This window comes from Puma concolor, chromosome B1 (assembly GCF_028749965.1).
Source record: "Puma concolor isolate L17-30 chromosome B1, mPumCon1.1.hap2, whole genome shotgun sequence".
Classification (NCBI taxonomy): domain Eukaryota; kingdom Metazoa; phylum Chordata; class Mammalia; order Carnivora; family Felidae; genus Puma; species Puma concolor.
In genome coordinates, this window is record NC_141670.1 from 164,316,835 (window position 1) to 164,344,034 (window position 27,200).

At 46.3% G+C, this 27,200-nt stretch overlaps 1 non-coding gene across 1 annotated transcript; it reads right to left on the reverse strand.

Annotated features, from left to right (window-relative positions):
- Window positions 1–22,814: 22,814 nt before the first annotated feature.
- Window positions 22,815–22,968, reverse strand: LOC147581992 (small nucleolar RNA SNORA62/SNORA6 family). Its single transcript, XR_015250690.1, has one exon. It is a non-coding gene; the product is annotated as a small nucleolar RNA SNORA62/SNORA6 family (small nucleolar RNA).
- Window positions 22,969–27,200: the final 4,232 nt, after the last annotated feature.

The window sequence follows — 27,200 nt, forward strand, 5'->3', positions numbered from 1 at the left end:
CGCGTCAGGCTCTGGGCTGATGGCTCAGAGCCTGGAGCCTGTTTCCGATTCTGTGGCTCCCTCTCTCTCTGCCCCTCCCCCGTTCATGCTCTGTCTCTCTCTGTCCCCCAAAAAATAAATAAACGTTGAAAAAAAAAATTAAAAAAAAATATTTTTTTTAATGTTTATTTATTTTTGAGACAGAAGGAGACAGAGCATGAATGGGGGAGGGGCAGAGAGAGAGGGAGACACAGAATCCGAAACACGCTCCAGACTCTGAGCGGTCAGCACACAGCCCGACGTGGGGCTCGAACTCACGGACCGCGAGATCATGACCTGAGCTGAAGTCGGATGCTTAACCGACTGAGACACCCAGGCGCCCCTCTCCTTCGTGTTTTAATTCTATTTGGACCCTCCAAGGCTTGGCTGATGCCCACCCACCCTGGGGAGGGTGATCCACGTTACTCGGTCCACTGATTCACATATCGATCTCATTAGGGAAACAGCCTCACAGACACACCCAGAAGTGATGTTTAGCCACATAGCTGGGCCCTTGTGACCCAGTCGAGATAACACACAAAATCGACCATTATAGATAGGTACTTTCGGTAGAAGGACGATTCAGGATAAGCATTTCTGTTTGTATCAGTAGTTATAGTTTCTGCAGCCCCAGGCTTTATGGCACCACCCGGAGGGCCAGAACGTCGATTTGGAATTTTAGGACTTATCCAAATCATGTACTAATTGGACTTATTGCCCATCGGCCTGTATCAGGAGTAGCCAGGCCAAACCTGCCATTGATGGCGGATCTTCTGAACGTGATCACAGTCCATCAAAAAAGTCAGTTTAGAAAAGCTCCCTGTCTCATTTTACGTCTCCAGCCACGGACATTCTTTCTGCCCTTTGTCCAGACTCACGGAGGAAGGAGGCCGTAGTTTGCCTCGTCCACTTGGCTGTTAGAGGGGAGAGAGCTGGAGCAAGAGAGTGGAAGAAAGATAGTGTGCCAACAGTGGCTACTAATCAGCATGTGTTCAATGTCTTGGTCTGTCTCCAATCACGTTAGCAAAAAGCCCTTTTTTGTCTGGAGGTTGGGGGTGGGGGGGGGGGGAGGAAGTGAATAGAGAGGCAGGGAGAAGGGAACGGATATCTCCTCTCCTGTTGTGTGGTTGGCACTTGGGTATTCTGAACATAATATCCCTGTGGTTTGGCGCTCTCTCCTCAGAGGCTTCTTCATGAGGGTTCAGGAGTCAGCCCAGTTTCAAATCCTGGCTCTCCCGCTTGTTAACGAGATTGCAACTTTGCAAATATATTTCTGTGTATCCATATATGTTCACAGATAAAAAGAAACACTATCAATCACTAAACGAGGAAGAATCGCCACCCTCCTGGGAATTAGTGTGGCGATGGCATCATCAATAGTGATCGAACCCTAAGGAGAAGGTGATCCTGTCCTAATAATGCCGCTGACATCGAGTGGCCAGTTGCTATATGCTGACACAGTGAGAACATGTCATGACCTCCGCACTACAGCTCTGTAAGGGACATGATTATCAACTAATTTTACTAATGATGAAGTTGAGGCTCTGGGGACGTCGATAATTTTCCAAATAACCCTATAAACCTCTGAGGTAAAGGAGGTGGGATTTGAATCTAAATCTGTCACATTCTGGAACATGAGTTCTAACCTTCACACTATACTTAATAACACTAGCGGGGGCCACTAGCTCATTTCACCTTCCTCTCCTGGTACTTTTGCTTCTGGTGCTAAACCTTGGAGGGTTTGTGTTTTATTTTAATAAGGGTGGTCATTTCTCTAACACCCCCCCTCCAGCCCCTATGAATATGCATCCTCTCTGTATAGGCCCAGAAACAGTTTGCTCTGATTTTCTCAATCACGTGATGTCTTGTTATTTTCACTTACTCTTTACAAAGGAAACCAATCCAGGGGCATGGAGGAAAGGACTTTCTCAGGACTAACCCTTATATGATTTTACAAGGCAGGCCCCAAGGGTGCCTCCAAGGCTCCCTTTCAACCCCGCTTTTATAGTTGGTATCTCCCCTGTGACCTTGGATCTCATGCTTAAGATACTTTCTTGGCCCCATTTAGTGGTTGGACAAAGTGAAGGGCAGATCCCTTTCTTTATGAAGTCTTATAACTTTCTCTTGCCCAGGGCTGGCTTGTTCGTGGGAGAGGTGTTTAAGTGGACTGCTACAAAAGTAGCCTGGGGTGAAAGAGATGGAAAGTATTTGACATCTTCGATCTCTTGTCAGATTAGGGCAATGAGTGAGATGGGGCTGCCATCAGAGAGTAGAAACATAAATGGGGGTGGGTGAAGGGGATTAGGGAGTTTGCATGGAGGTTGGTGGGGTTACTTGAGGGGAAAGAGGAGACTGGACCTCTCTGGTGTCATTTGGTAATTTAATGTTGGCTGTGGAATCCACTGGCCATCAATCTTGATGAGCTGCCCTGGCCACACAGGTCATGTGGAAGCTCCCTGACCAGAGCTCTTCATTTGCTCTTTGTGCATGAAGCCAGGCAGCCTGTTGGTTTCACTGGGTTTTTTTTTTTTTCTCATTCCTGTTCTTGCCTGCCCAACCACTCCCTTCTACTTGGGGTAGAAAGATTCCAAGGCAGGCAGGGGTCTGTGTCTGCTGGTTTATATCAGCATCTGCTGTTTGCATTGAGTAATCCATGGATATCAGCTCTCATGAGAAGTATAATAATAGATTTAGAAATCTGTGGGAATATACTTCTCTTTGCATCTTTGCTATGCTTGCCTCGTTGTAAGGTGCAGATAATTTAAGACAAAAGAAATCTAGCCTTGGAATGTGTAGAAAGTAGGGGAATTCACCACTTCAGTGAATCTTCTAGTAATTCCTCGGGTTAATCCAATGATTATATAGGTATATGTATGTAAGTGTGTATATACACACACAGACATGTACATATATATGAATTTGTAGCCAGTGGTCTTATTTGAATTGGAAAACTGTTGGTCAGCGAGGCGATTCTCTTCTCCCCTGTGTACTCTCTAGTAATGCTCCACTAGACATGAGCCTTCCCCACGGGGTGTCTCACATCTGTCACCTTTGGGATAACTTCCTTGGCCACCTCCTAGGAAAACAAAACAAAAAAAAAAGGTGCCTTCGAAACTCAGGGTTGAATTTAGCATTTGTGCTTTTACATATACCTCCCTTTAGAGGACGTGACAATCAGCATTGCTCTCGCTATTTAGACTATCTGATCAAGTGTGAAAGAGACATAGGCCTCCATGTTTGGTGCTGAGCAAGTCTCAGTAACAGGATGACCCTCCAGAAAACCTGGGCAAAGAGGGTGAAGGGGTCAGAAAGAAAAAACACGGTAGCCTAGGTGTGTCGTGTGCAGCTGGCAGATTTGTGAGCCTGTGTGAAAACCCCCTCTGGAGGCGCCCGCAGTGAGTGGAGGGGTAAGGGCTTTTGTTCTGAAAACAAGCAAATAGGGACTTCTAATTTGGTTCACAAGTTCTAATCGGTTCACACGTTGCTGAAACCCCAAATCTTCTGGCCTCTTCTCAATTTCCCCCCAACTAGCAAGCTCCAGCTCTGACCCTGGGGCCCGGGTGCTTTTCGTCTTTACCCTTCCTTACTCCACTTCCTCCCTCTGATTTGTAGTCAGCGTTTTCTCTCCAGCTACCAAGTTCCCTCGAGAAAAATGTTTTCCCCCACCTGGGCTCCCAGCCAGCACCTGATCAAAACTTGCCCTCCTCACAGCGTTTTATTCCACAGTCTAGTTGGTCTCTTCTGGTATCTGTCCCTGGAGGCATTTACATTTTTTCCTGCGGTTTTAACAATCAAAGTTATACTGCACATCATTTAAAGAGTCAAATCCATCTATAACGTGTTAAGAAGGTAAGAGTAGCCTTTCCCACCCATTTATCTGTCCTCCAAGCTCGCACTGGCAACCCTCTTAGCCTTTCTTGTGGTCCTTCCCTTCATATCCTTAACATGGCTCTACTGTAACTTCTGGATTTTTCAGTGTGAAGCATGATCTATTGACTTCCAACTCTGGAAGATGACCAGAGCTCTTCAGTGGCTTGTTTGCCCCTCTTTCCCACCCCCCTAAACTATGCCACACGTAAACTTTTTTTGTCCCCTGCCTTCTCAGTATATCATAATTTGGGTAATATTGATATGTAGCAGCAGATGACTTTACAAGTCCTATTTATACCCAAGTCATGTATGATGACTTTCCTGGCACAAATTTTTGTGGTCCTTCTAGTTAATGATGGTTTTGTGTTTACATTTGCTTGGTGTCTGTGCCCTTGTCACCACTATATTCCTCAATTCTCCCTCCATTGTGTAACTCAATATCTTCACATCTCTTAGATATTCTATCAATTTTGTATGTTCCAGAGGGATTTCTCCGGAAGCCCAACCGGTAGGCCTATTCACAGCTGTCATCTTGGATCTCCCTTCATCATTTTCCTGGATATTCTCTTTACCTCTCTTTTTTTTGGGGGGGGGGGTTCTCCTATTTCCTGTATCCTATGTCTGCCTCTTCCTTGGATTACTTCTTTGTTTTGGTGAAATATTTCTAAGAAAGATGCAAAGGAAGTTGCATTTTTGAGATCTTCAATTCTGAAAATGTCTTTGATTTCCTCTTTCCCTTCATTTATCTCAGCTACTCAACATTGAATCCTGTGTTAGAAATCATTTTTCTTCAGTGTCTTTAAGGGATGACTCCATTGTCTTCTGGCTTCCAGTATTGAGAAAGCTGATGCCATTGTCATCCTTGATCCTGTGTGTGAAGCCTGCTTTTTCTCTCTGGAAGCTTTTAGAATTCTCTCTTTGTTTCCTATCACTTTAGATAGGGTTTCCTAGAAACAGATTGAGGCAGGTTTTGAGTGCATGTGATTAATTGAGGGACAAGGTAAATGAAGAAAAGAGGATGGGGCTGGGGAAAGAGCTAAGGGTGTGGTCTCAATTGGAGTCTAGCTTTGGCCCGATACCATGGAGCACAAGTTGTGCCACATACTTACTTGCTCTCCCTTTTGAGGCAAGGCCATTGATCTTTCAAACCTTTCAGTCAGTCATGTGGTGTGAGCTCTCCCGTGCAGAAGCTGGAGTCCTGGGTGGAAGCTCCCAGGAGATACAGCTGCCACTTGGTTGAGAGAAGTTCCCCAGAGAAGGGGGCTATGAGCCTCGAGAAGCCAACACTCACAGCTGGTGGATGTGCTGGCCCAGTACAGGGGTCTAAAGAAGACACCAACAATGCCTTCTAAACATGTGTTCTGAAAGTCACAAAGACGGTCTTTCACTTCAGAAAACTCACATGCTGCAGTTCGGGGAATTTTCTTCTACTATTTTGTTGATAACTTCATCGTCTCTGGAACTCTTTTTATTCAGATGTTGAAGCTTCTGGAATTGTTCTTTGATAGCTTATCTGTCCTCTCCTATTTTCCTTCTTTTCTTCAACTCGTTCTTCATTTATCTTTTTTTTTCTTTCTTTTTGCTATCTTATTTTTAATTTTTGAGACCTCTTCTTTGAATTGTGTCTTGATTCAGGGCACCTGGGTGGCTCAGTCAGTTAAGCGTCCAGCCCTTAGTTTCGGCTCACATCGTGATCTCTCAGTTTCAAGCCCTGTGTCCGGCTCTGCGTTAGCATCGCAGAGCCTGATTGGGATTCTCTCTCTCTCGTTTCCTCTCTCTCTGCCCCTCCCCAACTTGCACTGTCTCTGTCTCTCTCAAAATAAATAAACTTAAAAAATTAATTGTCCCTTGATTCTTTTTCATATTCTTCTTGTTTCTGTTAAGAGACTAATAAATAGGGTTTTCCCCCTGGTATTTTCCCCGCCTTCATAGTCTCTGTTTCCCAGTTGTTTTCCTCTGTTTATTGATTTTTTTCTCCCCTAATCTTTTAAAATCGAAGCATTCCCACCATATGTCTGCCTGGCTGAATGCTCATATTTCAGAGTAGGACACTTAAAAGCTGAGTGGAAACTCCAAGTCATTGGGGTTATCAACTGTGGGCTTCATGGTAGGGTGAGCTGGATGGGCCATTTTCTGGGGAACCTTAACCTTAGCTGTTATCCTTTTTAAAAAAATATTTATTTTGGGAAAGAGAGAGAGAGAGCAAGCGCCGGAGGGGCAGGGAGAGAAGGAGAGAGAGAGAGAATCCCAGGCAGGCTCCACACTGTCAGCACAAGCCTGATGTGGGGCTCGAACTCATAAACCACGAGATCATGACCAGAGCCAAAATCAAGAGTCAGATGCTTAACCTACTGAGCCACCCAGTCACCCCTAGCTCATTTCTTGTGAGTTAATCAGATTTCACAGAGAAGGATCTGCTAATGTTCTGCATGAAGGATATAAACCTGGTTTCCATAAACCTGATTTCCAGTGTTTTGTGAGCCAAATAGCAGAAGACAAATGGTTGAGTTTAACATTCAGGACATGTTCATTTGGTAATTTTTTGTTTGTTTATTTTTTTTTTTTACATATCATCTCCACCCTCAGCTGTGGCTGGTGTCCCCTAGTCCAGAGACTATGCTTTACCTTTTCCAGATAAACCCCCAACCTTCTTTCAGAGTCGGGGTGAGTTGGCCATGTGGCTCCATGGGATAGCGGAAAGGACACAAAGGGTCTAATTGCTTCTTAAACAGATTTTCCTTCAATACCACCTGTGTTGGCCTTACCCCCCCCCCCCAACTTCTAGAAGTGACTGATTTGCCAATTCCTAGGACTTTTGTGGGTTCTTCTCTATAAATTGTGTCTCCACTTCCCTCACTCAGGGTTTATTTTTTTTGAGTGCACTAACCAGTCACTACTCATGCATCTATCTGCTTTTTAATTTCCAAAATTTTGTTTCTATTGTATCCTCTCTGGAATTCTTTGTCCTTATGTGCTTATGCCTTTTTTCATCCTTTTACTACTATTTAAGAGGAATTTCAGGAGGGAGTAGACATTAAAGCATGCTTTCAGTTCAACATCATTAATTGAAATCCCCAGCAGGATCTTATAATCTTTCTGTCAGGGGAAAGAAATTTTCCAGGGAATTTCTCTCAGCTCCTTACTATTTATCTTAACCATGTTGAGCCTGGCTTCTTCATCAGGAGGGATTGTCCTCATAATACAAGCCCTCTTTCTAGTATGTACTTCATATCTGGGGCATAATAATAATTTATTTTTTGGTAAATATTTATGCAACATCCTACACCCAACATTATGCCCTCAAAGGGCTTGTCTGATTGAGGAGGGAAAAAAACAACAACATATTCACAGTACAACAATGGGTTGTTCTAATGTGTTAAAGAAGCAATGACCCATTCAGACATTCTACAATGAAATATTTTTGAAACAGCATATTCAATACTCCATATCAATGTTTCACTAATTCACATGCTTAATCTAAGTTCCCTTGAGCTACAAACACTTTATGAGCCATGATGTTTTCATCATATGCCTCTAAGGTACATCCCAATGTTGAGGAGCTGGCTAGAGCTACGGCTCCAGAAACAGCTGTGGGGGTGAAATGCAAAGCTATTCCCCCTTCATTTCCCCTTTCTCCACTTCTGAAGGTCATGAAAAAGACCAGGGCCTGTAACCAGAAGAAAGAAATTTCAAAAGTTGGGAACTACAAATAAACGATCGCCTAGCATGTAGTGTTGGTGCTCTGCCCACATAGCCTTGGCATTCACCTCTACCCACCCCAGGCTGCTTGATGTGAACATCTGGAACTCTATTCCTGTAGAATTTTTTTTACCTGGTTGCAGATTCAAACTTGTGCGTGGGTCAGAAATACCAGAGTTAATGCCCTTGGGAGTCACCCTCGACTAAGTGACAGACTGGGGAGGACGGTGTTTTTGGTGGGCAAACTTCCCAGCTTTCTAGTCCCTCTTAGTTAGCTGGGTTAAGTCTGAGGCATATTCTATACTATCTCCCACAGCTCCTAGGAGGATTCGATTCCAGTTGCCCACCCTGGCAACTGGCTCAGAAATGCACTCTTCATGCCTTCCTTCCCTGTCCTGTTCCACTTCTCCACCTCTCTACCAGTACTTCCCATGGTCACCCCATAAATAAAACACTTGAACTCAAATTTTTGCCTCTGGTGAAACCCAGACCAGATATTCCCTAAAGGCTAATATATCTCCGAGTGGTCATATTCTTACTCTAAACTTTATGCAAGTAGAACTAACTCGAGAGCTGTACAAGTAGAGTGCCACTCTAGGCACACAGAACATTAGAATAACTCAACAGCCAACAGCTTACACAGGAAAATCTTGGATCTGGAAAGGATTCAGATGGTAATTTAGTTCAACCTCCCACTCAGAACTAGAGCAGCTCATTCTAAAAATCCCTGGCCAGTGATCACCCTCAAGTCCCTATTCAAATACTACAAAACACAACAGACTATCTAAAGAAACTCAACCCTTCGTGTTTAAGTACCTGCCTTGGGTTGACTGTGGTGGGCCCTAGAAAAGAAGGAAGATAACAAGTGATAACAAAAAAACATAGTAGTTTTTATACATAGTAGTTATACATAGTAGTTATCTACAATTTTATACATAGTAGTTATCTACAATTTAGATGATCATCTACAAGAATACCAGGAAAAACCGCCTTTGATAAACATTCTCGAGCCATTAAGCCAATCATTAAACTGAACTGTTTCTTTGTCACTGAATTTCTAAAAGATTTTCTTCTTTACTTTCTAACCCATCCCTGTTTTCCCTAAATAGAAATTTTCCTTCCTCTCTCATTCCCTCTCATTTTCTGTTTGAATGAGCATCTCTTGACAGCCACCCACTAGACCCTCTCGACACTCAGTAGACGGTAAACAATTTTCATAGCACATGTTCACTCCTAGTCACACAAGCCTCATTAGAGACTCCTTATCACAGAGTCGCACCCCCCAGGCAAACAAAAAAAGGCTAAGAAGTAGTGTGAATACACAACTTAGTGCCAAAAACAGGAGCTGCTTATACAAAGTGCAGCAGTGCACGCAGTCTTCTGTAGAGGATGCTAGAACGCTGGGCTGTTTGCCATTCTTCTCCTCCCCTTCCTCCCCCCCCCCCCGCCCCCAACAGGAACTGCTTCCAGAACTGAGGGATATTGACATGCAAGTTACTAAACAGAAAGAAATCAACCAATCTAAGAAGTCCTAGAGGCCAGCCACAAAATTTTACAAGCTGAAAGCACACTGTAGTAGCATGGACGCGAACGTGAGGTAGGGTGGTGGCAAGAGCGTGTATTTGGGGCAGATTTGAGTTTCAATCCCAAATTATGTGAGCCTAAACCACTTACCCAGTCCCTCTCAATCCCAATTTCTTCAGTAAAATGGAGAGAGTATGAGCATTTCAAGGGTCCTTTTTGAGAGTAAACAAACATTTAAGTACGTTTAGTAAAACATCACGTTATAAGGGGATGTACCGATGTTAGTTATCATTGCCTGTTCTTGAGGCTAGACTGCATCAGGTAACAACACCAACGATACGCTACTTCTATTTAAACAGCCCAGTCTGAGTCGGGTAGCCTTGGTCAATCCAAAGCAGCGATCAATTCTGATGAAAAAATAATCACTCTCATCATGGTTAAGACTATGACTTACAGACACTTCCTGCATATCAGATACCATGAAGCACTTTTTGTTATGGTCTCGTTGAATTCTTAAAATACATGCATTGAATGAGATATTATTATTCCTGTTTTAAAGATGACAAAACTAAGGCTCAGAGAGGATAAATTGTTTGTATGAAGGCCATGATGACCGTGTGGTAGAGCCAGGACTAACTCTCGGCTCCGTCTGATCCAAAACCCATGCTGCAGACTTGTCAATCCCTACTCGGGAAACCATAGCGGAGGAGGTGGGGTGGGGGCAGGGACACCCCCAAAGGGGAGGAAGTGGAGCAGTTGGAGAAAAGGCATCGACCAGGGGCAGCCCGGGAGGCCAAACTTTGTACTCTGGTCCAGGTAAATGAAAAGTTTGGCCAAGGAATTGGGTGGGAGCCTAATGGGTCATGTTGTTAGATGTGTTCTGTTAAGGGGAAAAACACCACGAAACGTCTAGTTGCGAGGAAGTCAAGACTCAACCCAGGGTGGCCAAGGCAGAATGGGCTTTATTATCTCATTGAATACACAGTCCAGAGAGAAAGTACTTACAAGGTTAACTGGGCCAATTGATGATGTCTTCAAGGATCCGGGTTATTTACATTCTACTGCCCTGCCATTCACAGAATGTCACCACACCTCTGCTTCAACCCTGCCAAGTTGGGTGCTGGTTGCAATGGTTCTGACATGTCATGAGGAAACTATATCCAGCGAAGAAGAGAGGTGTGTCTGTCTATGTGTCTGTCTCTTCTTACTCTGAAGAAAAACTGTTCCAGAAGCTATGAAGGACTACCCCTCAGGTTCCGTTTGTCAGACGGGTTAGATGGTCATGCCCAAACCAGCCCATGGAAAGGGGGAAAGAATTACTATAATTTACTGAAACTGACCAGTATTCACCTTCTGGAACCAGGACTAGGATGAGGGGTTCCTTTCCCTGACCACATGGGGGCGAGGGCACCTAGACAAAATCAAGGCAGGCCACCCACCCCACAACACACACCCACATGAGATTGCGTGTGTGCACGTGTTTGTATGTGCAAGTGTGAGCTCTTGGAGACAGGATTGCCACAGCAGGACAGGGTCATCACAGCGGGCAGCTTGTGTCTCTTCAATGTGTCTCCTGAAAGCAATGAGAAGGGAGTCAACTTTCCTGTAATGAGACCAATAAAAATTCGTTTGCCCCCAAATCTCCAAGCCAGAGGTCTCTCCTTTCTCCCTGAGCATCTTCATTTTATTATTTGTTGATTCCTTTTGCCTGGAATGCACCCCCTTCTCCACCTGGTCTAAATCAGGCCTGGCTTAGTTACCACCACCTCCAAGACCACTGAAACCTCTCTCACCAGTGCCTATGGTTAGACACTAATTCTCTATAGAGCCCTTATTCTCCAGCTCTTTATTTTCCATTTTTTTTTTTTGATCATAGAACTCTCTACCTACAATTTTTAAATTTTTTTTTTTAACGTTTATTTATTTTTTTGGGACAGAGAGAGACAGAGCATGAACGGGGGAGGGGCAGAGAGAGAGGGAGACACAGAATCGGAAACAGGCTCCAGGCTCTGAGCCATCAGCCCAGAGCCCAACGCGGGGCTCGAACTCACGGACCATGAGATCGTGACCTGGCTGAAGTCGGACGCTTAACCGACTGCGCCACCCAGGCGCCCCTATACCTACAATTTTTAAAAGAAACATCCTGGGGCGCCCGGGTGGCTCCACTGGTTGAGCATCTGACTTTGACTCAGGTCATGATCTCACAGTTCATAAGTTCAAGCCCCACATCAGGCTCCGTGCTGACAGCTTGGAGCCTGGAGCCTGCTTCAGATTCTGTGTCTCCCTCTCTCTGCCCCTCCCATGCTCATGTTCTGTGTCTCCCTCTCTCTCTCTCTCAAAAATAAACATTAAACAATTTTTTGTAAAAGAAATATCTATTGACACCATAGAATCCAGTTTAGGAAATCCTAAATGTCAACAATTCATCCAGCCGTGAAATATTATTTAAAAGAAAAATGAGACAACAACAACAACAACAACCACCATTTTTGGGGAAAGAGCATTCCTTCCTAAATATTTCCATATTTGTAGCTCCTACCAGCAGAGCTGCTCTCTGTCTTCCCTTAGACACCAGAGGAACGAAGGCCTCCTTGCTGCATCCCGACGACACCCCCCCTGTGACCATCGCCAGCTGCTTTGCTTCCTTGGTAGGCATGAAACATGGTGAGCCCATCCTTTCTCATCAGAAGGGTGGGGGGGTGGGGGCGGGGGAACAAGTGGCCTAATATTAAACAGGAGCTATATCACGTCCTGAAATGAGCAGCGCCAGAAGCCCAGCATTAAAGACATAAATAAGCTGCAGGTTTTCAGAAACTCGCCAGCAACGCTCTGAAACAGGAAGAGCATACTTAGAGCTGTCCGGCTAACCCTCAGCCGTGAGCCTTATGCTCAGGTCTGGAGGCTCCATAGCTGCTGAAACCACTAGCCTTGGAGATGACTCCAAGGGCACCGCACTGAGAAGCCGCCTGAGATCCCCAGGCGTGCGGATGGGGGAAATCTCAAGATAACCTCTCCATTTGCAGCAACAGAAGGGGGTTATAAATGTCATTCCTCTTCTGGGAGATGCGGTATCTGACTCCATTAGACTACCAGCAGGGCTAAAAACAAACAAACAGAAAATGAGAGGGCTTAGGATAATGGAATAGAATCAGGGCTGCTACTTTAGTCGGGACCCTTGCACCCTGCATTCCTGGACCCGAGCGTGACTGGGATTTGGAGCCACGCTGTTCAAACGTGGAAAACGCCGGAACAAGGTTGCAGGCACCACTACAGGCAGACTAGGCTTTGGGCCTCTCAAGCCTGAGAGCTTCTAGTTTTATGTGAACGGCTATTACAACCAGTAGAGTTAAAACAGATTCCTCATATGAAAATGAATGATAGTCAGGGCCCGGCCGATGGCCTATTTAGTCCAGCAGCGTCTGATACCGTAAAGTTCCCATCCCATGGAAGACGGGGGATCATTCCTTGGAGTTCACAGTGATGAGGATCAAGCCTGGGGTGTAGACCGCTGAACTTCATCAGCCAACAGAGAAATGTTTATCAAGCACGGTGTGCTCAAAGACACAGAAGATGCGTCTTCTTCAGAATTTATCTTGAAGAAAACTGTCTTTGTCAAAACCTTAACGTTACCACAGGCGTGTATCAAGTTAAACAGCGATTTGGATGATAGAACAAGAACACACGATGCTATCTGAGCGGCTAGTGTGTGTAAGGCATCCCACCTGTCGGTGGGCAATGAGGTGGCGTGGCCCACGGAGGCTTCGTGGAGAAGGTGGGTGAAGGGGAAGAGAGAGGGGAGGATTAGGAAAATTGCAAGGAATAGTCTTGTGGGAGCAGTGCGGTTTCATACTGGGGGTTTCATTTACCCCCGTGCCCCTCCACGCATAATCATCTGTCTGAAAATCATTCTTACCATGATCTTCTTTTTGTGGCTGTTCTAAAAGTTAGTTGTTTCTATCTTTAAAACAGCTTTGTCGAGTTACAATTGAAATGCAGTAAGTTGTCTGTGTTGAAAGTATATAACTTAACGTTTTGACATACGAGTACAATTCCGTAGCCGGCCTAGTGAACGTACTCATCACCCCTAAAAAGTTGTAATCTGCTTTTCAAATAGGAAGCCAGAAACGTGGCTTCAAGACCCTCATTCTATTCAGATTCTAAAAGCCAGTTCTTCTCCTGCTCTGATATGGGGCCCCTTCCTCTCCACCACCGAACACAGATTTCATGTTTTAATAAGAATCACAAGAGTCATTTTTCACTGGAAACATTTGGCAGCCTGGGTTGGTGTTTATTACTTTATTATTCCGAAGGACAATCCCAGTGTGGTAAGTGTTCACTCTATTCCCATTTCAGAGACAGAGGAAGCAAACCTAGGAGATCAGTTAATTGCCCGGGGCTGACAGTCGGCAGGTGGCAGAGATGTTATTGGATCTCCAGGCAGTCTCTCTCAGGCCTATACTCATATGTATATGCTCAGAGACCTTTATAAACCTTTTCTGGGGGATAAGGATCCTTCCATCTTGCACACGGGGAAGGAGGATATTGAGGGTCGAGTCCATAATCATTGGATCGTGGAGTCGATAATACAGTGAGCTCAGTTTGGCTGATTCAGCTTTCAAAAGTTAGACGCTGTCAGGTTACATTCCCTCCAAGGGTGCACAGGGTTTACCTTTTCTCCACAACCTCACCAACACGTGTTCTCTTTTGTCCTTCTGGGAACAGCCATCCTGGAAGATGTGAGATGATACCCCGTTGTGGTTTTGATTCGCAGTTCCCTGATGATTAATCTGGCCTCCCGTGTTCATTTCAGTATTCCCTATAATACCCAAGATGTGGAAACGTGGAAACAACCTAAATGTCTTTCAATGGATGAATAAATGTGTGTGTGTGCACGCGTGTGTGTATACATACATACGTAATGGAATATTTTTCAGCTTTAAAAAAGAAGGAAGTCCTTCCATTGTGACATGGATGAACCTGGAGGGCATTATGCTAAGTGAGACAAACCAGACCCAGAAAGACAAACACTGTATGATCTCACTTCCATGTGGAATCTAAGAGTCAAATTCATAGAAGCAGAGAGTACAGGGGTGATTACTAGGGACTGGGGATTGTCAGTTATACCTCCATAAAGCTGGGCAGGGCGGTGGCGGGGGGTGGGGTGCAGTTAGACCGTGACTTCTTCTCTTCTGCTTCCTATAAAAGAGCTTTGGTGGTCCTGAGTGGGAAGAAGGCAGAGGTTCCTTTATCCAATGGTATCCTTGCCATCCCACTTTCCTGAAACTCAGCCAGGATCATTCCTAACCAACAGAAGAAGCCCATCTCAGAGAGAAGAGAAAAGATGGGCATCTTCCTCTCACAATCTCCCCTCCTGGCCTCCGCCACACATGGGAAGGAGGCCTCTGCTCTGCTCGCTGCTGTATAAATGTCCTGTCAAGCTGTTTATACTCGCAGTGCATTTTCTTGGCTTCCCCAGCTCTGTTAATTGCCTTCAGTTCAGGAACCTTTGAAGGATTGAGAGCCAGATTGCAGAAACATACCAGTGTTTATCATGAGTGACTTTCCAGGGGATCCCCATAACAGAAAAGGGCCGGTCCAAAGCCAAAGCTTTGCTGCTTCAAGTCTGGGCCTAACTCTTGCTCCCTCACTGGCTCCCTTTGAGATGGGGGGCCTCCGATGTGCAGGAGAGAGCGGATTCCTACTCGTAGGCTCCAGCCCCCAAAACTTGCATGAAGCTGCATCTCATGACGTGAAATGCCTGTGTTGGGCGAATGGTTTTCTGGCTGCATGTTTCTGCATCACCATAGGCCACCGTCAAGCCCTTCCAGACAATGCCTCATGTGTCCTCTGGATACTAATCTCACCCCACTCCTCCTTCCCGGTGGTGTTCACTCGTGTGCTTCACTATTCCTTTGGTAACAAGGAATGCAAAGGTCTGCATATAAACTCAAGGAGGGTGTTTAAGAGCACAGAAAAGCACCATGTCAGGAGGACCCTTCTGTTGAGAGACTCAACAAAATGTGGGTGCTGGAAAGACGGCAAGAAGGCACCCAGTGGTAACCCCATGGTAACCCCATCGGGTAAGGAAGCTGAGGCTTAGAGAGATGGTGTGATTTAATCAAGTTTACACAGCCAGTGGTAGAGCAGGGATTTAGACTCTGGAAGCCTGACTCTTAACCACAAGGCCACACTGCAGAAGAGGTCCTGAAGCTGACCCCCTTGGGAGATGCATGGGATCAAGACTGGTGGGGCTCGGAGAGGGCATCCCAGTTTGGAGAACAGGAGGAAAATAGTAAAAGAAATGTGGTAAGAAAATCAACGAAAGCATCCTTAGGGAAACTCATTCATTCATTCATTCATTCATTCAATAAATTATATAAATTGAGTTATTCATTCAATAAGTATTTATTGAACACTGTGCAGGCACTGTGCAGGCTCGTAGGATTCATCAGGGAGCAAGCAAAGATCCCTGCATTCATGGAGCTTGTATTCTAGCTCATGATACAAGTATAGTATAAGTTGCAGCAGTAGAGACACACAGCCTATAAGGAAGGAGTGTGAGGTGGGATGGAGTCAGGGAGCGGTTAAAATCAGGTGGTGAGGGGCAGGTTCATCACTCGCTGCTCCAACTCTCCCTTCTCTTTTCATCCATCTGTTTTTCCGTCTATCCACACCAGACTCAGAAACCATGAAATTCTTGAGGCAGTGTCTTGGGACAAACTCTTCCTGCTGCATTGACAATCTCAAGCTGCTGGAACGATCTCTGAACCAGCCTGGAAAGTGCTACAAGCTCAGGAGGTTGTGATCTGGGCACAGGGCTGAGCACGGTCGCTGATGTTTCCCTGCTCCCCAAGCCAAGCAGGGCTTGCTGTCTTCCTGTTTACCACATCCCACTTTGCTTCCTTCCCCACAAGAGGGTCAACTACTAGGACAAGGCTGGGGACAAGCCCTGTACGGGCTGTGCAGCCAATCGCTCTGCTGCAAAATGACCCTCCAGCTCAGAGGAGGCATCAAAGGAACGCAGAGTGTGACTCAGGAAGGGGAGTGTGGAAATCCACTGAAGAAATACAACCCATCCCCAGCACCCTGGCCTGGATTCCGCAGTAAACAAGTCAGACAGAGAGTAGTACATGGAGAGATGTGTGGAGAGAGTCACTGTCTCAGAGCGGAGACACTGCCTTTAGAGTCCCTTTAGGGAACTCAAAATGAACTAACCCTCTTTCTAACAGCTCTGTAACGGGGATGCAAAGGAGCTTGGTTTTGGTCTAGACAGGCAGCACATGATTGCACAAGGGGTTAAGGTGAGAAGGGAGGACTTCTTTAATCCTCCCTTTGTCACCTAGAGGGTGCGCCATCCCATTGTTGTACCACCCCACACTCTAAAACATCTTCTGACCTACAACGAAGTAGCGAATCAAATCACAGGCGTGTGTCCACACAGGGTCCTTCCTTGCACAGTTCTTTCCTGTTGACCTCACCCCCCGTGACTGTTAGCAAGACTTTTCAGGGGAAGGGGAATAGGAGAGCACACAAGGATGTCATGAGCCGGTTGAGACAACGTTAAGGTCAGGTGTTGAAAACTCGCAGAAAACGAAGGGCCCTTCCTAGTCCAATATTGCTTAATTTCAAACACCTGAAGACCACTTGACTGGTTTCAATGACACACACACACACACACACACACACACACACACACACACACACACACAAAGGTGGAGAGGAATGTGAGGACGTATTGCTGTCACGTTATAGAGGCATCTCACGCACCTGGGGGTTGGGGGGTGGGGGGGAAGAGTCAGGCTTCAGCAAGACCCGGAACAGGAAGCCATGAGCTGAGCCCACTCTGAAGACCTCTCTCTGCTCATCTGTCTCTTCCTTCTTTCTCTGCACACTGGCTTTCTCGTTTTCCCGGGTACCTGCAGAGGCACCCCTGGCTTCGCACGGCATCCAGTTATTGAGAGGCACTGACCAGGGTCTCTGGACCCCAATTCTAAATGCCTCTGGGACAGATTTGGCCCACCTTAGGTCAGCTGTTTACCCAGGGGGGACCAGAGTTCTTGATCACAAAAATGGCACAGAGGTTACCAGCAAGGAGAGGTGTGGCAGCAGGGCAGGAAGGGGAACATTTTCTGAGAAAGGGGGTTAGCTGGGCAATTATTTCAGACAATGATGACGGCGGGTCCTCGATACCTGGAGAAATGTTTCCAAGGATGAAACGAATTGGGCACCGTTGATTAAAACACAAGCATGGCTACCCTGACGCAGGTGGTATTTATTTCACTTTCCCATAATGGTGGTGGCAGACGCAGACCACCAGTGAGAGGGCAACTCCATTTGTCAGGATCTATGGGAGGCAACCTCTAAAATGGCTCCCAACGATCCTCACCTCCTGGTTTTTATGCCCTTGGGTAATCACATCCCCTTGAGTGTGGGCCCAGTAGACCCGGCGACTCCCTTCTAGCAAACAGTACACGGCCGAAGGGGTGGGATGTCAGTTTTGAGACTGGAATACGAAAGACCACCTTCCATTTTGCTAGTTCTGTCTCTCTCTTGCTTACTCTGGGAGAAGGCAACTTCCGTGTTGTGAGCTGTCCTATGGAGAGGCCCGTATTACGTGATGTCTTGGATCAACCTCCAGCTGGGACTGATGACTGCCAACAAGTACATAAGTGAGCTTGGATGCGGATCCCACCCCGGTCAAGCTCTGAGATACAGCAGCCCTGGACAACACCTTGACCGCAGCCTTGTGAGAGAGCCTGACCCAGAGGATGCAGCAAAGCCATGGCCAGATTCCTGCCCCCAGAGAAACTGAGAGATCACAAATGTTTGTCATGTAAGCCACTATATTGTGGGATGAATTATTACAGAGAAACAGCTAATACAAGGTGCCAGGCTTCTCCCTTCTTGTGTCTCTGCCAGTTTTGGGTGTTGCCCTCATTCGCATGGTCCAAGATGACTCACTAGCATGCTTACTCCCAGCTGGCGGGAAGGGGGAAAGGGAATGGGAGGGCATTGCCTCTTATTTTTCAGGGCATAATTCAGAAGTCACACGCATTGCTTCCACTCCCATCTCATTGGCCAGAACTTAGTTGCGTGGCTTAGCTACCCAGGAGGATAGAGGAGATGGTCTTGTGCCCAAGTGAGAATCAGGGATTCTATTACAATGGAAGAACAGGAGAGTGGGTCCTGGGGGATAATTAACAGTCTCTGCCACAGGCACCAATGCCACAAATATTTGTTCGCTTTGTGTGTGTGATGAGGTTACAGCCATATCTCTGTGGTTCCTGGAGGCTGGGATACATAAAGCATCATGAAGAACCCAGGGAGGTGAGAGATCATGGAAACTATCTCCATTGACCTGGTGCAGAGCGTGCACAGCAGGTGACAGTTTGCTGATGCGATCCATGAGCCAGAAATCTAGTCCCTGTGTGTCATTTCCTCAGGGTCACATAACTATTTAGCAGCAGAGCCACTATGAGCCCCAGGGCTTCTGCCTCCCAGCTCCCAGCTCCCTCTACTTCTAAATGGCGACTCTGAAGTCACTATTTTGGGTAGGACTAAATGTGTGGTATGAAAATGGGGGGAGAATAACACACAGCAAGAGGCTCATGACAATCAAATGCTGACCTGGCATTTCCCCCCCCCTTCCAAACCAAAATGGTTTGATTTCTAACACCTAGTGAATATGATGCCAGCTCTTTCCGTCACCATAAGCTCACCCGGTGCCATATCATCTGCAGGTGTTCAAAACATTTAATTTTTTTTAATGTTTATTTATTTTTGACAGAGAGAGAGAGAGAGAGAGACAGAGCATGAATGGGGGAGGGGCAGAGAGAGAGGGAGACACAGAATCTGAAGCAAGCTCCAGGCTCTGAGCCATCATCACAGAGCCCGACGCGGGGCTCAAACTCACAGACCGCGAGATCATGACCTGAGGTGACATCGGACGCTTAACCGACTGAGCCACTCAGGTGCCTCAAAACATTTTAATTTAACTGAAGCCAGGTGAGAAGAGAAGGGATTTGTCTCTGTTATAATTCCCCACAAAGAAATGAATATGTAAGGGATGGTCTTGTGAATTTTGTTTAAAAATGGTGGGCTTTTTCTTTTAAAAGCATCGTACTAATGAAATCCTTTTTCTTGGAAGATTATCTCCACAGTGAAATAGAATATTACACAAGAAAGCTTCCCATAAATGTTTGCTCAATGAAATTACAGGCCTGATTTCTTTCTAGCAATTAATGATGCATATAGAGGAAACTTCTGTCACTCCCTCCCACTCCCTGTATCCATTCGCTCATTTTTCAATTAGGAATAGAACCCCTGGGTTTCACTGGATACATTGGTGCCCAGGAACAGACTGTATTATCCACTTTCATTTGTGGCTTTGTGACCACGTTTGGGTCAGTGGCATGTGAAAGGAAGTGATGCATGCAACGTCTGAGACTTGTGTGACAGGGGCATTTGTGTGGCAGTGGCATTTGGAGCAGCATTATTAGATCTAGAAACAGAAGCCACATATTGAGGAAGGTAGAGATTCTAAGTGCATGGATGAGTTCACGGATCAGGACCACCTGCTTCACGTTGGACTTTTGCATTAGAGAGAAATAAATTTCCATCTTATTTAAGGCTTTTTTTAGTTGGGGTCTCTTAGTTTGTACGTTAAGTAATACATAAAGTTATGTATTATTCCTAAGTTTGAGATGTTGTCCAGTGGATAGCTTTTCCTTTCTTCTAAGACTGTGTGTTCTATTTAAAAATGTGTAACTTAAAATGTATGAAGTATATTAAGAGTTGGCTAAGATTTCTCCAAGGTGATCCCTAAATAGGATGAAGGACAGCCCATCCCACCCCAACCCCCCCCCAGAGATCTACTCTTCTGTTTCTCCTCCATAGACAATGATATGGATTTTCCTCCATTACAGTTATCTTTCCACTTTGTCAACTAGAGACTCTACTAGAAAGTTAGCGTTCTATGTCTACACAAAACGTTTTGTGTGAAGGGTAGGTCTTTAGAAAGAAGGCACCCTGATGTGCTGCTTAGGTGGCTCAGTGGGTTAAGAAATCAGACTTTGGCTAAGGTCATGATCTCATGGTTCATGAGTTGGAGACTCGCAACAGGCTCTCCGCTGTCAGCACAGAGGTGTCTTCAGATCAGAGGTGTCTTCAGATCCTCTGTCACCGTGCCCCTCTGCTTCTCCCCACCTCAAAAATAAATAAACATTTAAAAGAAGGCAACCCGATTATATTTTATGAGTTAAGGGTGTAAGAAATTCCACTTGGGTGATGGAAATACTTACTATTCGAAAAGAGAACACATGTGACATTGTGAGCACCCACAAAATATCCACTGAAAGTCAAGGAATGACTTATAAAATGGACGCATGGCCCTTCGGTGACTGTATTGAGTTTTCCGCCTGAGCATCTATTCCCGAATACCGTGTTCTCCCCACTGTCTTCTGTATATCTGTCATGTGTTGATTTTCAAGAAGTTTTTCTTATCAATTTAGGTATAGTTGACACACAACGATACATTAGTTTCAGGTGTATAACAATAGTGATTCAACATCTCTGTACATCATCCTGTGCTCCCCACAAGTGCAGCTTCCATCTGTCACCAGACTTTGTTATTACAATATCATTGTGTTGACTTTGTAATGACAAATCCTTGACATAGGGTCGTGTTCTCTCTCTGAGGATCCAAGAAGTGTCCTTGGCATTTGCTTCATCCTTTGTAGACCTGACTTGCTCCTACAACTATTATAAGGTACCATCTTGGAATCAGGTAGCACCAGTCTGCCTTATACTTATGAACATACATGCAAGGAGAGTTGTGTGTATGTGTGTGCAGTGTATGAATATGTATAATTGAATGAATTGAACATCAAAAACTCTTAACTAGGATCAACCTTTTCTTTTCTTACCATTTTCTAACAGACACTCTGAGGCTTGAATTGTTCTTTGCTGCCCCTTGGGTGAAATCTCAGGCAGATCCAAGAGCTTTTTTGGGTTAATTTCAGATCTTAAAGTCCAGTCCCACCCAGCATTAAAACTCTGAACCCAGTAAGAACTTTTTCTTGTCGTCCTCCAGCTCTGAAGTGCCTTGGGCCAAGTGCCTGCAGTGGAAGGGGCATGGTCATTTTTTTTTTCCCTTCCTCGTTGCCTCTCCTCCTCCTCTTCTAGGTGTCATTTTTGCTCTCAGGGTCAGGATGGGGTCTGAGTGTCGGGTGGGAGGTCCGGTGAGTTAGGGAACGACAGCAAAGTTGTCACTGCAGGTTAGCATTGAAGCCCTCTGTGTTCTGCGTGCCCCAAAGCCTCCTCTTTCTCTGGGTTCCTTGGGACCCTCAGCACTGAGGATCTCATATCTGTGACTCCTTTGAGGCAACATCTCTCTTGACTGGCCGCAATTGCCTCCCACCCCAGTCTCTGGCTTCTGGTTCACTCTCCGTTGGACCTCCAGGAGGCCTCCTTGTGCAAGATCCCTTCAGAGTTGACCTATCAGCAGCTCCTTTCCTTAGGGGGCCACATTTGGCTTGAGAAACATGCATGCATCCTTGCCCTCCCCATCCCAAACTCAGCAAGCTCCAGCCTCTCTCAGACAAGCTGCCACTCCACTCCACACTCCTGTTTACACATCTCAGCTGGGACTATCAGCCTCCCCAAATTCCAGGGAACACGGGCCATTTTCTCTAGCGGGCTGCTTTAAGGACCCCACTGCAGGGTCCTCATGAGCCTTTTCTCTTCACGTTGAACAAAAGAAGGATCTGGCTTAGATGCCCTACACACACAGTCCTGCTGAGGGCTGGCCTTTTGGTCCATTTCTGACCTGACCCCTCACTGCAGGAGTTTCCATAACCCGGCCATGTCTGTAAGAGCCATTTCCTTAAAACCCTTCTTTCTGGTGGTGGGTGGTCCGATGGGCAGTTGCCAGCCATCTTGTGTCCAGCTGCCTGAAGCCATGGGCAGGAGGCGGATGTGTTTTGGAAGACGCCTCCCAGCTGCCCCCCTGGACTAGGCCATCATCACATTAGCACCAGCAATGTGCCAGGCCCTGGGAGTTCTGCCAGAGCCAGGCTCGCTCCGGCCTGGGGTGGGACAAACAGAGCTCAGTGAGGAGGCCCCACTAAGCCACCTGGGCTTGTTCTGATTTATGGTCCAGCAGACCCCCCACCAAACTGAGCACCCACGTAACCAGTGCTTGGTGATTCAGCCGCTACTTCCCGGTTAAATAAACTTGGGTGACATTTTTTTTGTTTTGAACGAAGATCCTTGCTTAGTTCATCTGTTGATAACAACTCCTCTTCTGGGTTGTGGCTGAGGGCCAAACCAGACGATCTTCTGCGGCTCCTTTCAGATCAGGTTTCTGTTGGTGGCCGGGGTGGGGAGGACTCAGGGTACATTTGTCTCTGCAGCCAAACTCCATTTTGGCCTGCATTTGAGAGGTGGTACCGTTGTGGTTAAGGACCCAGACTCTGGAGCCAAACTGCCTGGTTCAGTTACTAGTCGTATGACCTAGAACAAACAAGATATGCATTGACCGATATACCTCCCCGTTTCCTTTTCTGTTCAGTTAGGGGAAAAAACCCATGGTGTTCAGAACAGGGCTTGGCGCACAGCAAGTTCTCAATAAAATGCAGCTCTCTCTCTCTCTCTCTCTCTCTCTATATATATATATATATATATATTTTTTTTTTCTTTTTTCAACTTGTAGCAAGAATTACTACCAAACTCCGCTCGTTGGGCCAGAGACCCTTGCGGTGTTAGCGAAAGACTTGACCCTTGTGTAGCACACTACCTACACTTGTGCGTTCATCGGCCAGCCAGTGCCCTCAGCTCCGAGCTCTAACCACGTGCAGTCATCTGTCCTCATTAAGCAGGAGATGGTTGAACTCTTCAGTTGTACCCCTGTGTTGTGGTTCTGGGTCGGCTTGCTTGGCCACAGATACCAAGAGACCAGCACAGTTGTGCGTATGATACGTGTTAAGCCAACACAGATGCCGACTGTGGACATACTACATCCGGATTGTGTCCCACAAAGACCCAGGAGCATTATTTTAGGGATCCTCAATTGTCTTAGCTCAGGCTGCTGGAACAAAATACCAAAACCTGGGTGCACTTATGTAAGGTAATCATGCGTGTAAAGGCACTTAGCACAGTACCTGGCAAATAGAGCCGCTGAATTAGCATTTTGAAAGTCGGTAACGTGCTTACCGTTAGGATCAGTGTTGTGATGGTTTCAGGCAAGGCGCCGGTGACTTAGACCAGATTCCTCGTTCCTGTCCTGGGAGTTTCTGATTTAGTAGATCTGGGATGTGGCCTGAAATTTGCATTTCTAATGGGTTTCTGGGCTACCCATGCTGCTGGTCTGGGGACCTCGCTTTGAGAACCACTGACTAGATTGTACCCACCCCCAGCCAAGTCCTCCCCTTTCCTGTTTCTTTCAAGAGAAATCAGGGGCCCACAGAATGGGCACCTTGACCTCGACCTTATGTGTTGCGCTGAGGTTTTCAAGGACGCTAAAGGAGTACACATGCCTGTAGGGGTCTGCCTGAATAGCAGAAGCTATTCGCTGTGGAAGAAGAAGTTCCCACTCCTCAACTTTGGGGGAGGAGAGGAGGGGCCCCCACTCTACCCTTCCTCCCACTGACAGCCACATGTTCACAGGCATGAAAGTTTTCCCAGTTTTGCCTGAACTTCAAAGGAAGGTCTGCCTGCCAAATGTCTGCACGTGCTGAGCAGCCACAGAGTCCAGGAGCCCCTGGAGTTGCTGTGGCATCGGGACAATTGTCTTACCTTGGCAGAGTGGGGCACCAGCATTTCTATGCTGTCCTGCGTCCCGGGCAGGACCTTGCGCGCAGTGGAACAAATGGCTGTGTTCCTTTTATGCAACCCAGAAATACAGCTGCAAGGGCTCAGTGCACGGCACGTCTGAACTGCATTTGAAGCACTTTGGGGGGCTCACAGACAAATATTTTCAGAATGACTGTGGGAAAGGCCCAGCTGGAGGGGTGCTGGGATTGCAGAACGGTTCCCGGTCACTGCTGTGCCCACTGTCATCTTTCAGCCCCAGGGGGTGGGCTGGGCAGGAGGGGGCAGCCGATTTCTTTGTGGGGTTGGACTTCACTCGACTTAACCGTTTTGCCTCATGGGCAGTTTGGAGATGATTGGCACCACGAGCGTTTGCTGAACGAAAGTCTATGGGGTCTACTTCCGAGTCCACCCAGGACAGAACCCTCTGCTGGTGCTGTCTGGATGTGGGTTATGGGAGCTACCCTTCAGGGGACAGCAGAGCTAGCTTCCCGGGTGTGAGACCTGTGTAGCCTCAGTGGGTCACATGCTCAGAAGGGCCCATACCCACTTTTATATTCTAAGGTCACTGTCTTGAAATTCTGAGCAATTTTTGAAGGGGCCCTAAGTTTTCCTTTTGCACGGAACCCTGCGTAATATGTAGCTGGTTCTGGGGAGCAGCCTCAACCAGAGAGTAAGAACGGAGGCGTGAGGGAGGAAGCGGATTTTGATTACAGCTGCTACGTCAAGTGAGATTTCAGGTCTGCTCTCCTGAAACCCTGGAAGCTGTCTGTGAGGACGGACTACTCGGGTTCTCTAACCGCAAGTCAATCCATCCAACTCCTGGCTTCCTGGAAGCTTCTTTGAGGAATCTTATCGAGTGTGAAGACTAGGATGGTGGGTAGAATCGGGGAGAATTTTTTTCTCTGGTGAAGATCTCATTTATCAATGAACAGGCTGTGAGAGAGATCTGGCCACTCTAAGTCAGTACATTCAGATGGAATTTCGACTGAGGTGTCGTCCTGTAGTGAGATCATCACTCTCCCAGAGCACTGGCCCTACCTTCTACCTCCTCCCCTCGCAGCACTTGGCATACGGTAGGTGCCCTCATATTTGTGGTCAATGATGATGGTACTGACCGTGAACTCAGGTTTCCTCTTCATCTCCTCTGGAGTCCCACAGAGCGAGAGCCATCTATCACCCTGAAAGATCCTTCCTAGTGATTGCAACTGCTTTCTTCAATTCAGGCAGGGAGTCAACCCCAAACAAACCAAACCAGTCCTCCAGAGATATTTAGAGCCCCTAACTCTATGGGTTAGGGGCTGTTACTCCAACAGTGCTGTGCAGTCAACCACCCCGAAACTGCGCAACTTGGAACAACCATTGCTTTCTCTCATAAATCTATCAGTGAGCTTGGCTGATGGAGATTTGGCTTGTCTTGGGAGGCTCTGCTTCAGGCTGTGGGTCCAGCTGGACTTCTTTGGGGGAGCTCTGCTCCTAAACGTGTTCTGGGCCAAATGTGTTCACTTGGGGCCCAGAATGAAAGGTGGCGATTACTTATGGGAAGCTTCTCTCAGGGCTTTGGCAAAGGTACAGAGGGCAAGTGGAAAAACTGAAGGTCTTTTAAGGCCTAGATTGAGAATTGTATCCCGTTACACCCGTTCACATTTTATTGGCCAAAGTAGATATATGACGTAACTCAAAGAGGCAGGGAAGAATTCTCCACCAATATGAAGTCAAGGCAAGGATTCGACTGTGGAGGTAAATTCAATGTACCACACTAATTCCATTTTCTAAAATACTCTCTCTGTATTTCAGTCATACCATGGGGCTATCGTTTCTTGAGGACAGAACATCAACAAGATGTTAGCTAACCAGGTGCCAAGCAAATACCAAATGGAATTAAATGGAAATACATACCCCATACTCTAAAATGCTTGGATTTTACCATGTAAACCAGTTCATTAAAATTTCCTGGAGAATATGGGGCGCCTGGGTGGCTCAGTCAGTTAAGCGTCTGACTTTGGCTTAGGTCATGATCTCATGGTTCGCGAGTTTGAGTTCGTCATCGGGCCCTATGCTCACAGCTCAGAGCCTGGAGCCTGTTTTGGATTCTGTGTCTCCTTCTTTCTCTAAAAATGAATATACATCAAAAGTTTTTTTTTTTAATTTCCTGGAGAATGGTATGAAAATGTAGATAGTCTATCCCAGACGACATGACAAAGAGGACTGGGTTCCAGGAATCTGCATTTTCATAAGCACATCAGGTGAAACAGGCCCATGTCTGGGAGCAACTGTCTTAGTCCTTAACTTTACAATTAAGCTAATCCCTACTAGGATGCTAGTAAACGTGGTCAGAGCCGGTGAACTTTCTAGTGATGAGAATTTAGTAAACTTCTACACAAATGAATTATTTTTCTGATCTCCCGTATCCTCTGAATTTCTGCACAAAGTAACATCTTGGCTATGTCACTGACTACTGGTTTTGCAAATAGCTTCTCAGCACATTTATTTTGGTGTCATCTTTCGATTCTGAAAATGAGCCTCTTGTGGTTATTTTTGCTCCTTCAGTAGTCATTCATTTTCTTTTGCTACGTCACTTGGATTTGCTTCCAGTAATCACACCTTCCCCTCTTTCAGTCAATCTCTTTACAGCATAGCTGACCCCAACCGTCAATGGCCAGCTCTGGTTCTAAAGGAAGACACATGAAGTCATTATGATTCTTGTGAAGGGCCACGTTTCTCAGTCTGGACCACATTTCTGTCTGCAGTTTGCTAAGCTGGTAGAAAAAAGTCTGGAGCTGCTGGTTCTTCTCTTGGCCCCCACAATAGCTAAAGCCTGCCCTAGAGTGAAGTCGGTATGACGGAATGCAAGCAAAGGCTTTTAGCAACAACTCTGAGCACCTGAATCTAACTGTGCCTGAAGATGTACTTCCTGGACCTTTTCACTGTGTAAGCCGATGCATGGTCTGTGTTGGGGAAGCTAGTGTGAGTTTGATCTCTCTCATTCACAACTGATAGAGTCCTGACTGACTATCATAGTCTTGATGGTGTGACCAAGAAGACCACCAGCAACTCAGACTGATCCGAGCTTAGCAAAGCCTAGAATTCACGCAGCAAGCCACACACACACACACACACACACACACACACACACACCCTACACGGTATATTCTGGTAACTAGACCAGACTTGGGGACCAAACTTCATTAATAGTTATTGAGGACGTCTAAAGCAAAGTAGATTGAAAAATGAATGCAGCTATTAAATATATGGGTGTCTTCTAAGCCAGGCCTAATCAC